At 44.2% G+C, this 15,709-nt stretch overlaps 1 protein-coding gene across 1 annotated transcript in view; it reads right to left on the bottom strand.

Annotated features, from left to right (window-relative positions):
• The window catches only part of LOC119181436 (protein O-linked-mannose beta-1,2-N-acetylglucosaminyltransferase 1-like), a 305,076-nt gene that overhangs the window by 102,592 nt on the left and 186,775 nt on the right, over positions 1-15,709 (bottom strand). The window contains exon 5 of the mRNA XM_037432683.2: positions 3,145-3,209. The gene's annotated coding sequence lies outside the window, so the exon portion shown is untranslated. The remainder of the gene's footprint in view (positions 1-3,144; positions 3,210-15,709) is intronic.

Raw genomic sequence — 15,709 nt, 5'->3', positions numbered from 1 at the left:
CCCTCTCACAACGACCTTAAAAGTTAATGAAGCTAGCATGCATGTAATGAGTAATGAAATAGAGACAACGAGCTCAGCAGACATGACACAATGTGGCAGGTGTACGTAAATATACAAATCATAGTACAAAAGTTTATAAAAAATCTACAATAGAAATCACAATTCTAGCTTTGCGCTGCTCACTGGAACATGCGGATATTAACAGCCCAAGATTACATGTGAAATTCTTCCACACTACCTTGGGTACAACGCATATGCAGGAAGACATTGGCCGCCTAATCGGCGTGCACTTGAAGTCCAGTTTACCACGGAAGAAGAGTCTGCAGTGTGAGATATGAATACGTATAAACGATAGCAACCTCTTAAAACTATTGGCTCATGTGACTCTCTATGCCTTTGATGAAAAAAAATCTAAACCCCCTCTTGCACTTTGACCTAAGTCCGTTCGTGCGCGAACGGACTGTGGTGTTGGTCGTGCAATAAACTTATGAAGTCCCACCATACCTCTAGCCGAATCATCACGCTAGCCGTGATGTCTAGAAAACCCTTCCATGGGAGCTATTTTGAATGTCGTCAAATTGCTCGATCGATCAACTCCGATCGGCTTAAAATGTCGCCTTTGCGGAATTTAACAGTACGACCGAATTTCACATTGTATAGATCTAGAATAACACGCCAATGATTATTAATAAGCCTCTCCGACCCGCCATCATCAAAAAACAGCGGCTGAAAACGATTTTTCGCGTACTAGTAAAGTAGAATTTCACAATCCCCAAACCACCACCCTTACCGCGACACGACGCTTGCTAAGCGAGAAAACGCGAGGAAAAAAAAACGCGCCGTGAAGACTCCACTGTGAGATTAGCACATCAAACACAGTGGCGCAGTAAACTTCGAAGGCGCCTACTGCGTCCTACGAAGCTTCTATTAGATAAAAATGAACTACATTGCCTTCTGTGAGTGCTCTAGACATAGCATACGAAGTTTCACACAATTTCATTGGGCCAATGTCACAAAAACTCGGAAAATACATTTACAAATTTGCTACGTCACACGCGGAGATTTCGGCGCGAGACCTATAAGTGGAATTTCATCATAGATTTTCTCAGCTAATAATGAACTTATGACAGTGAAACTTATGGCACTAGCGTTCACAGAGGGCAGTGTATCAATCTAAATCAAGTCCTTGCTTCTATATTAGTGTCCCGTTAAGTGTACATGAAGATTGTAATAACGAAAAGCCCGAAAATAATTTCACGTAGCATGGAATTTAAGAAAAATAAGAGAATGCAGAACAGTGACATAAAAGGGACGAAGATAAAACCGCATATATTATGAACGAGAATGAACCAAAAGAAGAAAAACAAATGAAGTCCACAGAAGCTCATGAATCTTTCCCACTCTTCTTCACACACCGCGGCCAAATTACGTTCGTTTGTTTGCCAAGGCCCCAGGCGGGTCTGCATTGGAAAGGCAGAGGTCGTCACTCCATTGATGTGGGCAGTGCGTGTGTTTAGTATATATAAGCGCGCTACGCTATGCGCGCCAAGGAAAGCGAAGCTGTTCGCAGTAAACACGAGGTGGTGAAGTATCAGCGAGGAGTGATCGATGGGCAAACGCCGGTGACGTCGAGTGGAGGAAAGGGCGGCGTTGGCTGCCACGCAAGCATCCCACTTCAAATTGACGCTATAGTCGGAGGTAGGACAAGTTTGCCATCTTCAAAAGGTAATACGTATTAGTGAACTCCATGCTACGTACATTCAAGCATCGACACTGTAATGAAAGCACCAACCACGTGAGAAAGATAGAAGGAAAGGGCAGACCTCTAGCGTTATATAAGCAGGAGACAGCATAACTATCTGTGATAGAGCTGCTTATGTCGGCTACGGCCTATATAGTACTCTGCAGTTTAAATGAACAGTCTGAGTGCCACAGTTGCAAGCATTCATAGCTTGAGATAAAACCTGTTGTGCTAAAAAATACGCCGCTACAACACTTCATTCCAAATGCGGTTGTTCAGTCACAATCGGACACCCTTCCTTTCTGTTGTTTTTTTATATATAAAAATCATTGTCGTGAAAAGACTCCAGCAAAACGCGGTTCATTTTTCTGTCATAGTTTTTTTCATGAAAACAGCTACAAAAACAAAGTTGGTGAAATGTAAGTTCGTAGAAAGAAGTTCAAAGAAGTTCAGCACTGATGAACTGTTTGCACAGAGTCAGTTGTAAAATTGAATAACGTCTGTTGTAACCAATGGCAGAGAATCCAACACAATTTTGGAATTCGCATACAGCGAAACTCCTTCGCAAGAACGTCTTTCACAAAACATTCCGCTGCGAACGACGCCACAATTCTTAGCTGGGCTTCTTCCACCCATTTGTTGTAGCGGGGTACGATGTCAGGGATGTCAATATTGATTTGCAGTCATGGTAAGTGGGCGCTTCTTAACCAGGCTCTCGCGGGAAGTGAACAAACAACAGTGGGTGAATCAAGAGATCTCGCGCGGAAGCCGGACACGAATGAAAATTTTCTTGACGTCACTTCCGTGACAGTGCATACAGCGTAGATATAAAAAAAAGCCAACAAACCGGGACGTTTTTTCGAGACGTCACTTCTGTGACGGAGATCGCAGAAATGACGCCAGGAAAGGATTTGTGGGGTTTAACGTCCCAAAACTGCTATTTGATGATGAGAGACGCCGTAGTGGAGGGCTCCAGAAATTTTGACCACCTGGGGTTCTTTAACGTGCACCCAAATCTGAGTACACGGGCCTACAACATTTCCGCCTCCATCGAAAATGCAGCCGCCGCAGCCGGGAATCGAACCCGCGACCTGCGCGTCAGCAGCCGAGCACCTTAGCCACTAGACCACCTCGGCGGGGCGAAGCCAGGAAAGGACGCGTTAGTTTTCTAGTATTTTCGCGTTCAGTAATTTAAATCAGTTCCAATCTGTTTGTTTTGTCGACGCACTTGAGCTTCTTAAACAACGTCATTCCCGTCACAGATGTCACGTGAATTAGGCCTGGCGGAGCTCGGCATAATACACCGTTGGGTTCAGGCAAGGAGGAAAACTGACGATGGCGATAAATATGGGGACAAAATATCGAGGAAGAGTGTTTACATATTTCACGGAGGCGACACTCACCACTGTTTGCGGCTAGTCGCTCGTCCCAAGTCACGAGTTCAGGAGTCTCGTCGGCAGGGGGAAACCTGGAAGGTACACAAGAAAGAGCGCGTTAAAACAGCTCTGGGGAAAATAATTGCACAACAAGCGGCCGCTGTGAATTAAATTGAGCCATAAATTATGCAGTCGCGTAAAATCACCGTCCACACTGTTTCTGTTCAGAATATATACCCCCTACACTTGGTTGTCGCGGGTAGAAACAAACTCGGATGAAAACACCCTGTCGCGTTAGGATGGCGGACATCGCCTTAGTGCGCCGAACAAAACCAACATTTTAGGATCAAAGCAGGAGGGTACCGCGCTTCAATCGGAACAGATTGCTCTTCGATTATTGTTCTGGCACTGAGTACTCTAGCTGCTGAGGAAAGCGAATTCAATCGCGTGCGAATATATCTTACGTGGTTGCGTGACGGTTCATAATTGAAGAACCACGCAATATGGACCGACGCTGGTAAGAACAAGAGACTAGCGTTGTTCTCTTACCTGTCTGGGTTTATACTGCGCTTTTATTTTAAATGAATGCGTAGCAACTGGCTCGCACTCAGACGATCTCAAGTGCAACGGTTATGGAGTCATTTGATTGCTTTTATAGCGGAATCTGCCATTAATTTCAGTGAAAATAAGCACATATGCTGGTTCAAACATTAAAATACCGCACTGTTCACCTCCATATAAGAAGCGTTCACGTGACGTCATCCGCAAGAGGCCCGAGCGCTCCAGTCGCCAATCCTGTGGTCTCGCGCGCGAACATCATTGTCGGACCGCAACCAAATTTCTCGGCCGCACGCGTTGGGTTGATGTTTTTCTAAAAAGAAAAAAAAACAGCTTAGCGAGGAGCAGCGCTGCCAAATATCGCGCTTTCATATGCCGGGTCATTGCGGAAGAGTTACGTGAATATATAACATATTTCCCTCACTCCAGCGTAGCAGAGACCACTGGGCGTTCTTGACGTGAAATCGTCGCGAGATCAGGCAAGAAACCAATACAGTGTTTGCTTACGACTAATACACGCAGCGACGATGACATCTGGGGTGGCGAAAACTGCAAGAGCGAGAGCTCTCAAGACATTTAAACGCCACGCCCTGCAGACAGGAGAGGATATAACTCTCGGGGCAGCGAAAAACACACGGCACCGGGGATTTTCGCCCGGCGTGCAGCATTACGCCTGTCATTGTCAATCACGTGCAATCCATACGCCGAGCAGTTCAGGCGCCATTGAATAAACAACAAATAGGACGGCCAGCTGACGGCCGGCTTGACAACCCTACATGTTACGACAGTTGCCCGACACGGAGACAAAGATTGAGGAGGAAGGGGAGAGAAAATATGAAGAGAGGAGAGGGCCGGGGAGGGCAGAAGGAGGACAGCTGAGAAAACATTCGAAAGCGCCTTTTCAATGACACGTAACGCAGAATGGTGCCCAAAAGACGCCCGCCAGAAGGGCGCATACAAACCGCGGCACCATCCATACTTTCGCGGGGCATCTTAATCCTGTCACATAGCTAAAGCGGGGACGCAAGATTTTGACAGCGCAAACATGCAACGCGACCCCTGTATACAAAAGCGAGAGCAAAATTGAGCGCTTGCTTCGTTGCACCAGAGAGGTCAAACTTGAAAGCATAACAACAACAGCGCCAACGAAAATAAACAAACATGCAAAGAGAAGGCAACCCCCCCCCCCCCGCCCTCAAAAAAAAAAAAATGTGACAGCTGTCCACCCGGGAAGAACCGGAAAGACAGAAATAAAGAAAAGACACACAGCCGCGCTGCAGCCCGTGGAATACGAAGACGCTGTCACAGGTTGTGGTGTAGGAAATGCGGGCCAGCGCGCATAACAAATGCACGCGCAGAAGCGAAAGCACGAGACAGAAAGTGGTCAGTGCACCGGACTATAGCGAGCGCCGATTCCACGCGGCAGCAGCAAAGCTGAGTTCGCGACAATAACGCCGAGAGTCGACACCAGGACCGTCCAGATCACGAGGGTATGCGGTATTTCGGGCTCTGCTCTTATCAACCGCGAATGCATCCTCCTCTCTCAGTTCTTCTTCTTCTTCTTCTTCTTCTTCTTCTTCTTCTTCTTCTTCTTCTTCTTCAGTCAAGAAACTCGAACCTTTCGTGACCCTACATTCCGCGCGTACTTACCGTTCAAGTACAAGCCTGAACGATTTGGTAAAACATAGTTGCGAATTAAGACACGGGCGATAAAATAGAGCCAAGATCAGCGTTATGGACTTTCGCCGGTGTTTGAATTCATCGAGGTTTGACAGTAAGAAAGACGCTAACTTCTTGGAATCCTTAAAGCAGCGGTTCTCGATCGTGGAGTGATGAGATAAATGGCGGAAAAGGGGAGGGGGTAGGGGCGTTCATGAAGTAACTCAACACGTCGCGTGAAATAGCTGTCTCTTTATTTCTATTTGGCAAAGACTGGTCAAACTGAAGCGCCACGCCCGTTCGACTTCAACAGCTTGTTGATAAGTTGTGCGGTCTGCAGACACATTATAGCCCTTTCTAGCTATGTCGGCTTTTCGAACATGCAAAACCTGTAAAAAATGCATGCTCACGTGCGTATGTCGTCGAAAACAGCAACAAACTTTACAGCTGTCATATGGGAAAGAACCACGTGAGTGAGCTACGCCACAATGCGAATATCTTGTGCCCTGAAGCTCACTAAAACTTCGCCCCGTATCTGCATGTAATCTGCAAATGTCGTCGAAAGACGATAGTCTTGCGCGTGGAGAGAGTGAACAAAACATTTATTTGATGTTCTCCTGGAGAAAATCGGTGAATGGTATTCTGGAGGCGCTGCGTTAGAGTGCCTCGAGCGTGCAGCGGAGGTGAAGGAGCGCATCAAGTCACGTCACACGTGAGACATGAGCGCCATCTGGCAGTCTCTTTGAAAAACAAAGCGCGTGACCCTGAGACGGGGGTGCGCGCCCGTCTCGGAGGTGATAACGTGTAGAACGCAAGGCGACGGGTAGGTGCCACCACCGTGTCGTCTTAGCAAAGCGTTACGTGCAAGCGTTGCATGGTCAGCGCAGCGTGATAAGCGCTACGGTCCTTAAAATTACTTATGTATGCCTTTCAAAGTAAAAGATGCACGTGCAGAATATACGACGCACCCGTAAATGTATGACAGGCGCGAACGGCCAGTTTCAGTGCGCTTCTGTCCCTGAATGTTAAACAACCGTGTCCTATCTGTTACGTTCTTGGTTTAACTCGAATATCTCGGCGCCGACAATCAACGTATGTAAAAACAGCCCATATATAGTACCACCTTTTTTTTTTAAATCCTTGCAACGACTTGCAAACAACCTATATGCAACTTCTTAAGAATTGTCCAGCTTCGCTATTTGAAGCTTCAATCAAGGCACTTGGCCGTACATTCAAACATTTACCACTTAAAGAGGACGAGACCCAAATATACCGTCCGTTCTCGTTAAAGAGACAGCGACGCTAGGCGATGCACCGATGAACTGTCATCCCCAAGATAATACGGTCCTGACACACCAGCTGTGAGCATTTAAGTCCAGGACACAAAGCGTTAACGACGCAAGAAGTGAAACATACAGGCGATTTCGCGAGCCTCATCAGAGATCTGTCCCAAATGCGCATGCGCAATTAAGCGGAGCCAGCGGATCGCAAAAAAATTGGGGCCCGACGAGTCGGCATCGCATTGCTGGTCGGTCACGGAGTTATAGCGGCTTATCCTGAGCGACAAAACGCTGAAGATCTGCCTCGATTCATAGCGAGCGCTGTTGCGACGTTGAGTGGTACGTAAACTCTCAATAGCAATCGTTAAGAGTCATGCACGGACTTATTGATGAAATGTAAGAGATTGTTGTAGTGGACGTTGAGTGCTATGTTGATCCTCTAATGGATGGCGTTGGGAGCATGCACGGGCCACCTCATGTGGGTGGGGTACATAGCAGGGGGCCGTTCAGAATAAAGAGGCTTTCTATTGTTGCTATGAGCCATGCTCATGTCTTACTCGGCGTCTCTGAACAATTGTAACGACAGGGCCACGCCAAGTTTCCGCTCTCTTTCTCTCCCTCTCTCAGTCTTCCTTTTTGCCTTCAAAATGTTTGCTTCAGCGTACTTCGTTGCATCGTTGAGCTCATCCCGGTGCCTTCTTAGTGCTCTGCTTTCAAAAACAGTTAATTGTTCATGCTTTGTTCGGTATGTATGTAACTTGGTTTATTGGTATAAAAAATATTTCAACAGTGTGTGTTGTTGGAGTGAACGGTTCTTCAGGGGCTCAGTCAATTTGCCTAAGGCAGCACTTAGCCTGGAAGGCCCTCTGAAATTCACTGACGAAATAAGTGTTTGATGGGCTGAGTGATTGATGAATTGATTAAATGATTGATTGATTTAAGTCACCTAATTCATTCGTATACGATCCGCTCTTGATTTATTCAAGACACTTGAATGTACGTCAATTAAGTCTTGAAACAGTTTCATAAGTGTTTTTTTTTCACCTTAACTACGCTTCGCATTCCCGTTCATTTCTACTCTTAATTACAGGCGTTTAAAGTTTCAAAACCACTACATGATTATGAGAGACCCCGTAATGGAGGGGTCAGGGAATTTCGACCACACGCGTATTTTTTACCGTGTACCTGAATCTATAGGCACACGGGTCTCAAGCGTTTTCGCCTCTATCGAAAATGCGGGCGCCGCGGCCAGGATTCGATCCCGCGACCTTCGGGGCAACATTCGGGAATCACAGCCAATAAAGTACCGTGGCGGGGCAATCTATACTCCTAATAATTCAGAATAATTACATCTCAATACCACGTCACAGGGATTTCAGCGTCATTCGTGTACACTACGACGCCTGATGACGCCGGATTTTTCAACCTATAAGCCATACATACCAGCCTATCACCCTAAAAAACAAGTAATGCGACAAGAGAGGGGAGGGTAGGAGCGGGACGGGGAGAGTAACTTTCGCTATCACCACCTGCATTATAGTATGGTCTTGCGAGACGTCGTGAAGGAAGTCCCGCGGCGGTTAGAGTGGGAAGTTCGCCTGCCTTTGTGCGAAGTTTTGCTTTTGTTCAGCGCATAAAGGAATCCCTGCCGCGAAACACGCCTGCTCTCTCGCCTTTTTACTTTCGTTACAGAGCCCGACTTACATAAAAAAAAGACTAATAAGTGAGGGAAAACTAAGAAGGAATGCTCTCTTTTCATCTCTGTTACATTTATTGTTTTTTTTTTTTTGCGATAAAACTGAACTACGCGGCTCACTACCGGGAGCCCAGAGCTCAACTAAGTTTCTAAGTTGTGCATATCGTGATGCGTGTGTGCGAGTGCGCATATCGGTCGCTTGCTTCGGCTCGCTCTGGCTTTCTGGGTCCTCTATTCGAGAAAAAAACGTTACTAAGCCGACCAGACCATGGAAGCCCATTTCCCCAAATCGAAAATGCCCGTGATCGAGCAGGGAGCTATTTGCACCGTTCACGCACGCACACACACACACACACACACACGCACGCACGCACGCACACAGACACACATACATGGCATTGAAACACACTAAACATAAGCACAAACACATGCGCAGACACACGTTCCCCTATTTTCTCACCCGAAGCACAAGGCAGCAAACCGGACGCTCATACTGACAGACCATCTGTTTTTTTAAACAATTTTCTCAAGCTGCAAGCCTTGCACTCCCGCGTTCCTCACAAAAGAGAAACAAAGAATAAGAAAAGAAAAAAAAAGCCACGTACCTGGGCGCTTCGCTGCAAATGTCGTCAAAAGACAATAGTCTTCTGCCGGCCACGCCGGCATTTATGCTTTGACTTTCGTCAGACAGCGCCACCTCAGCGTTTAATCGGCCACCTCTGGATAGCATTGATAAAATAGAGAAGACGTTGCGTTAGAATCACTGTATATGCCACCTAAACGTATATGTTACCTAACCCATATACAGTGACTTATGGTGCGTGAGATATGAACGCCATCTGGCAGTGCCGTTGGAAAACATGAGCTCGTGCAGAACCCAGGGCCACTGCCAGGTGGCTGCACATAACTATCACCATGGCGTTTTTTTTTGTGCTTAAGCAACGCTCTTTCAGCTCAGCGTAAGAAACACTATATGGTCTTTAAAATTACGTGTCTATGTATTTTAGAGCAAAGGAACATACCACCTAATACTTCCGTGCTGGTGTTCCCCATCAGCTAGGCGTGACATTTGCTGTTTGATCGATAAAATTCCCAAGTATAAGTGCAGCCATCAGTTAAAGACCGCTGGGCGTTCATCATGTGACAGACAGACCGACAGATCAAACCTTATATGTTCCAGTATCTCAGGAAGACTACCATCTTTAAGAAATAGCACGCAAATATAAAGAGGCTCCACAAAGTGCGTTCCGACATGGCCTCAGAAACTAGCGCCTCGAGGCGTGTACCCATATGTCGATAAAAAGAGGTCCACTGCGGCCTCGCGTGAGTCTTTGGTCGTGCTTTCGCTCGCGTACTGCTTGTTTTGACCCGGTCAGAGGCCACGGCTCCGGGCAGACCACACCGTGACTGGACAGGCCCGGTTCCGTTTCGCCGGCCGGATGGCCCCACTTCGTACAAGGCGCCCTAGCCGCATGCCATGGCGGTGGCACGATTGGGGCGCGCTATTAAAAGGACGCGCAGTCACTACGCGTGGCTGCTAAACTTTTCCGACCTCATTTCGAGCTCACATAAATACATACTGTATTGAACAACGTCACTCCCCATGGCTGGTTATTCCCCTTACGGAAACGCCATACATGGCCCATATATAAGTTATATCTGGCATATATAAGCATATATGGCAGCATATGTGGCCATATATAGGCATATATGGCAGCATATGTGGCCACATATAAGCATATATGGATGTATATCTGGCGGAGTCGGTTCATGTATGGGGTTATATATGGCCATATATGACGCGGTTGGCCCATATAAGGAGTCAAATCTGGCCAAATAAGGCACGGCCACACCATATATAACATATCAAGTGGATCCTTATATGTGGAAGTGCTCTCTTATTTGGAATGAACCACGTAGATATTTAGCAACGTGATCACACTTTTATGCGAATTGTAATATATAACAATTTGTACACAAAGCTGACCTGCTTGTTTTTCATAACAATAGGAGTATTAAATATATATGTTGTTTCTGCCATGCAAAAAAAACAAAATTTCAGGTCAGCTTTGTGTACGTGATAGTTGCAACTCAGTTAAATGCATATATGCATGCATTCGTGTAATTTAACTCGTACATTTTTCTTAGCATTTAGGTTTGAAACAATAAGTTGCAATTAATACGACGTAAATAATGTATACAAGAGCAGACATGTTTTACGAGGAAGGAATCGTGTCAAGTCGCAAAACGCAAAGCTTCCGAACGCAAAGCTTCCGAACGCAAGTCGCAAAGCTTCCGAACCTCGCTATTTTTATAGAGCAATCCTATATAGTATTATGTAAAGACAAAATGCATGCAACTTATATTGTTCACATTAATGCATTGTTTAAAGTGGCAGCAAGAAAGAGTAATTTCAATGCACTTTTAGCTTCCACATCGGTGGACAAAATTTCTGATTATTTGAAAGTTTTGATGGCTATATGCTCCCTTCATATAACAAGATTTCTCTTAATCCTGTTGACCCCTCATCTGCGATTGCTTTCAGCAGTCATTTACTATAATTGCATGCGCAGTGCATTGTTTAAGGGAGTATTTTCAAAAACAAAAAGAACTTACGTGAATGCAACTTGCAGGCACTATTATGATTACATTCAAGATGGAAGTTGTACTAATTTATTGCAAAAATACATCTTGCGTTTCCTTTGGCTACGTATAATGTTCCTGGCTGTGCACATAGTAAATTTATCGAAAATTTTATGATTGCACAAGTGAACAAATAATTTAGTGTAATGTTTGCAAGCGTCAAATAAATCTCACGTCATAGACATGTACGTTAAGAAAGGTGCAACTGACTCACACGTGATACATATTTAATGGACCATGTAATGAAATGCTGAAGCTTTATAGCAACATTTAACGTAGGCTGCCGAATTCACAAAACTTCTATTTTGTGTCGGTGTGTCATTACTTAGTCGAGGTCACTAAAGCGCACGTGCCATCATAAGGATTAGCCTAAACATTGCCTTGTGAATACAATTGTATGACACATTTTTTGCGGGCTGGCGTGATACCTAAGCCAAACTCTACATTATGTAAACAGCCCCTTGTTGTGCAGGCGCGTAACGATTCAAACTGCTTGCGAACATATCCTTTCAACACCAACACGGTAGTGCACTTACTTATAAGATATGTATGCCGGTACATACCCACCAAACTGCGCAAGTGCACACTCACGTATAGAGATTCATGGGCACCCGGACACTGGCATTTCATTCAATGTGGCTATATATTTTCGGCCATGTCAGAATGATATGAGTGTATTATTATTATTATTATTATTATTGTTGTTGTTGTTGTTGTTGCTGTATTTCGCAAAACGCCCAACAGCAAATCCATATGCTGTCATACTGCGTCGTCATGTAAGTTTTTTGAGATAAGTTATCTTGGTGTTCTTTTTGATAGCATGCTGAATTTTTTCTACTTGCATTAAATGTGCTGCCATGCGAGGCCTTCATTCTCTTCCTGTTGGCTCAACATCTCGCGAGAATCCGGTTCTTTTACAGCCTTCTACAAATTGTACACCGCGATATGTCGTGGTCAACTTGAGTACATATGCATATTTGATTTGGAATGGCCTTACTAAATCCAGCAGTAGCGCCACTGAGTGAGTCCAGAAAAGTTTCATAAGTATTTACCCTCATCGTTTCACTAGAATCCTTTCAACACTGCTAGAATATTATATTTGCCATCAGTTAACGGCCGGCAAAATCGCGCTGAGCTGTTATTTCTTTAAAAGCTAGTTCAGGGTGAGATATTCTGCCCTTCTCGGTTGTAATAATTTTGAAACTCCGCGTAAGTTATCGAGAGAGAATCGACCGTTGCATGTACCTGCCAGCTTCTTTCAACACTCTATTCTTTACAGAATACCGAGTCTATCGAACGTCAACTTTCTCAATTCGTTATGTTTTTCATAGTCTACAGTCATTTTTTTTTGTCAGTGAGGGCTGCCCTGTCCTAACGTAGCTTTGCACATGCACAGATTCTTCCCTTTTCCGTCTTTCAGGAAGCCTTCGCCACGGTTATGTATATTCTACATTATTTTTCAGTCCCATTCCATGAATATCTACTCTTTTATTTGTTGTTTCCATTGTGCGTTGATTTCTTTTCGACTGCTCGTTTTTGCTCTTTTTTTGCATTTCTGTGGACAGTCTGTAATGTATTGTTTGTTTTTGTTTTCTTTTCACACGCGCCAGCATGAAAGACCCTATGGTTGTTCTTGGGTAGGTTAAAAAATGATTGATTGATTATTGGTTGATTGAATATTATTATTATTATTTTAAACGCTTGCGAAATAAGATGAAAATTCCGCTGAAACGCGTCTTCGTAGCCAGCGTACACGAAGCAGCGATTTCAGATTCAAGGAATGCCTGTCTCAAAGGTCTTGCACGTGCAGCTTTCTGGGCCCGCGGGAGGAAGTTGAAGTCCATTGTTCGAAAAAACTCGCCTGACTGCATTGGTTGCAAGGGGTGCGCACAGTAAAAAAAAAATACAAAAAAGGGCGCCCGTCGGATGAGTGGACACTTCGGAGAAAGTTGTTCGAAGAAGCGTGGCGCGCAGGCACCATGTAGCCCTGCCGTACGTGGCATACAACAGTCTGTCGACACAGCAGGAAAGAGAGTGCCGCGGCCCATTTCAAGTAACGACGAAGAAAATAGTTTGCACAAACATTCAGTCGTATGGTAATAACATTGCGTCAATAATAGTTAAAAAATGAAACGTCGTTCCCCAATAAGGTCAGGAAAATTTAGTTCTAGTGAAAAGTGCGTAAATCATTGATCTCAAGGAGTAATGTAGTATCCATTGCAATATTCATTGTCAAGCCTGCGTGCACTGTATCCGTCCGCGTCATTGTTGCTTTTTTTGCTCGCCGGAGTCATGGGTGCCTGCTGATCGAGTTTGTTAATTTTCATTCCTTTTGCTCTTATTTCGTGTTCAACTACTGCTCCAATTTACACAAGATAATCGCGCAGCTCTCAGGAATCTACTTCGCTGTACGTGGCGAAATTGTGGACGGACGTGGAAGTGTTTTTGTGTGCGTGTGCGTCTGTACGCTGCTGGATTGGCGATCGTCAACTTTTCGTGCGAGAAGAAAATGGATACCCACGCTTGCGGGCAAGCGTTGCTTCAAAACTTCTTCCTAAAGCAGTACGAATGCACGTGGTGGCTTTAAGGTGTGAATAGGTTATCAGGATTAACAGGCTCCTTGAAAGACAAGTCTCGGTTAAATGTTGAGGTAAGTTCATCATTTTCATTACCTTCGCACGTTGTTCATAAATATTATGATAACTCGAAAACATACCACATTGCATGCTTGCTGAGTAAATAACTTCATGCTAATCGTGGTTACGTCATTAGGCTGTTTTGTTTAAGCGATACGACAACACTTTCTTTTTTTTTTCACTTGATCCAGACAGTGCTCCATTTAATCAAGAAATCTACGTCAGGAAAATGTTGGTTTTGTGTCATCGTACTTTTTATAAATATATTGATGTAAATATACTTGTGTCTTATTTTTCTCATTTTAACGCTTGAGGAAAAACCAAGGATAAATTACAACTTGCGCAATTACAAATAAAAAAGAGTTGCATATCTCAAACTCCAAGGGTGTCATGAGATTTATGAGCCCACGTTTGAATTTGTCTTGCGTTTGAATTTATCTTTCTTCGTCTACGTTCTACTTGTTTTTATATTTACGTGTGTTTTGATAAGGACACGCAGTTAAAATTTTGTTGCTAGTTTGATTCTTCAAAGCAGGGTGCTATGTCACGGATCCAAATGGAAAAACTTAAGAAGAGCCCGTAATTTAGTTTCCGCCATCTACAACCAGGGTGATATAAGTGTAAATTTGACTGCAATGCGTATATCACAGGCGACATTATCGTTACTGATGTCGCAAAATCGCGTGGTTATCTTGAGGAACTGCGCATACCCGCATACATAGTTACACAAAATAATGTGATGTCACGTTTTAATCCGTGAGCACTGTAGATAGTTTTACGCAAGCCGACAAATAAACTGGTATGATGCATTAGGGCTTGCAATGTGTGAAAAAACTGGGGGACCGTCAAGCTCCGTTTTTCACAGTTGAACGTGATAGCAGTATCGATCCTGTTTCTTGTGCGTAATTCAATCACTCAGTGTGTACTCTTTATTGCATGATGCTACTTGAACAAATTTAATTGTGGAATAGTACTGTGTAATTGAGAAGGTTGAAAGTGTCTCAATGAAGGTTTCGCACATGGCTGCGTTTTGTGTAAAAAAGGGGTAACATAGTGTAAAGAACAAGAAATATTATGTAATTACTGAGTTGCGCCAAAAAATTGAAATACAAAAGGAAGACACCTAGACGCAGCACCCACTGACAACTGAAACATTGTTGGAGAAAACAGACATACGTATATATGCGGTTACGAGAACACGTGCGGTGAAAGAAAAGGATTAGATGAGCAGACAGATTGTATAAATGATGCGCTTCCAGGAAAGCTACCTCAGTAGCAAGCAACATAAGTGAAAGTTACGTGACACATGAATCCCCAGCTTTGTTTATGAAATACGCCTCTCCAATTTCCCGCGCTATACCGTGCCACTGAATTTAGCTTTAACTACCGTATTCCAAACAAGGGCGCGCAGCCACACTCTCTACAATATGATGATTGGTTAAAGAATGGTTGTTAATTCCTTTAAAGAAGCTTTGTGATCTACAATTATATAAATAAATTCTAAATAATACTTCCCACACGACAGCGCAGTGCCATCCACCACACGATGTCCACACTGTGAAAGAAAATGATCAGATGTCTGCTCATCTAATCATTTTTTTCCACCTCACGTGTTGTCGTAACCGCATACATATGTCTGTTTTCTTCGATAAAGTTTCAGTTGTTAGTGTGCGCTGTGTCCAGGTGTCTTCCTTTCTCACTTCAAATTTTTTCGCGCAACTAAGTTAACATGAAGTACCAACTCGCCCAGCAGAACGTGCTTCTCAATATAATGTGTGTAAAATGTTTTAGAACTTTATGCACCCACTACGCAGTCGTGAGGAAATACGTGCAGTAACCAGTGTGCCTTTTGTAATGGTTGGCTGTCTTTAGACCGCGAAGTCACGTTGGTAATAACGTGTTGTGATGCTTGATGACAATGCACGCTTGTATTATGCAATATAGCTGCGATATTAAATGTGTTGTGAAACCTGCATGGAGGATACATGTATTTATTTATTAAGCATGACAGTTATTTTCCTTGCATTTACAACAAGAGGAAGTTATTCATGCTTTATTTCCAAGCAGATGCATAGCTGTGTTGTAGAGCACTTGCATGCCATGCAAATTGCCTGCATGAT

Source organism: Rhipicephalus microplus, chromosome 10, assembly GCF_043290135.1.
Source record: "Rhipicephalus microplus isolate Deutch F79 chromosome 10, USDA_Rmic, whole genome shotgun sequence".
Lineage (NCBI taxonomy): Eukaryota > Metazoa > Arthropoda > Arachnida > Ixodida > Ixodidae > Rhipicephalus > Rhipicephalus microplus.
Note: the sequence above shows the minus strand (reverse complement) of the source record. Positions and strands in the feature narration are given on the sequence as shown.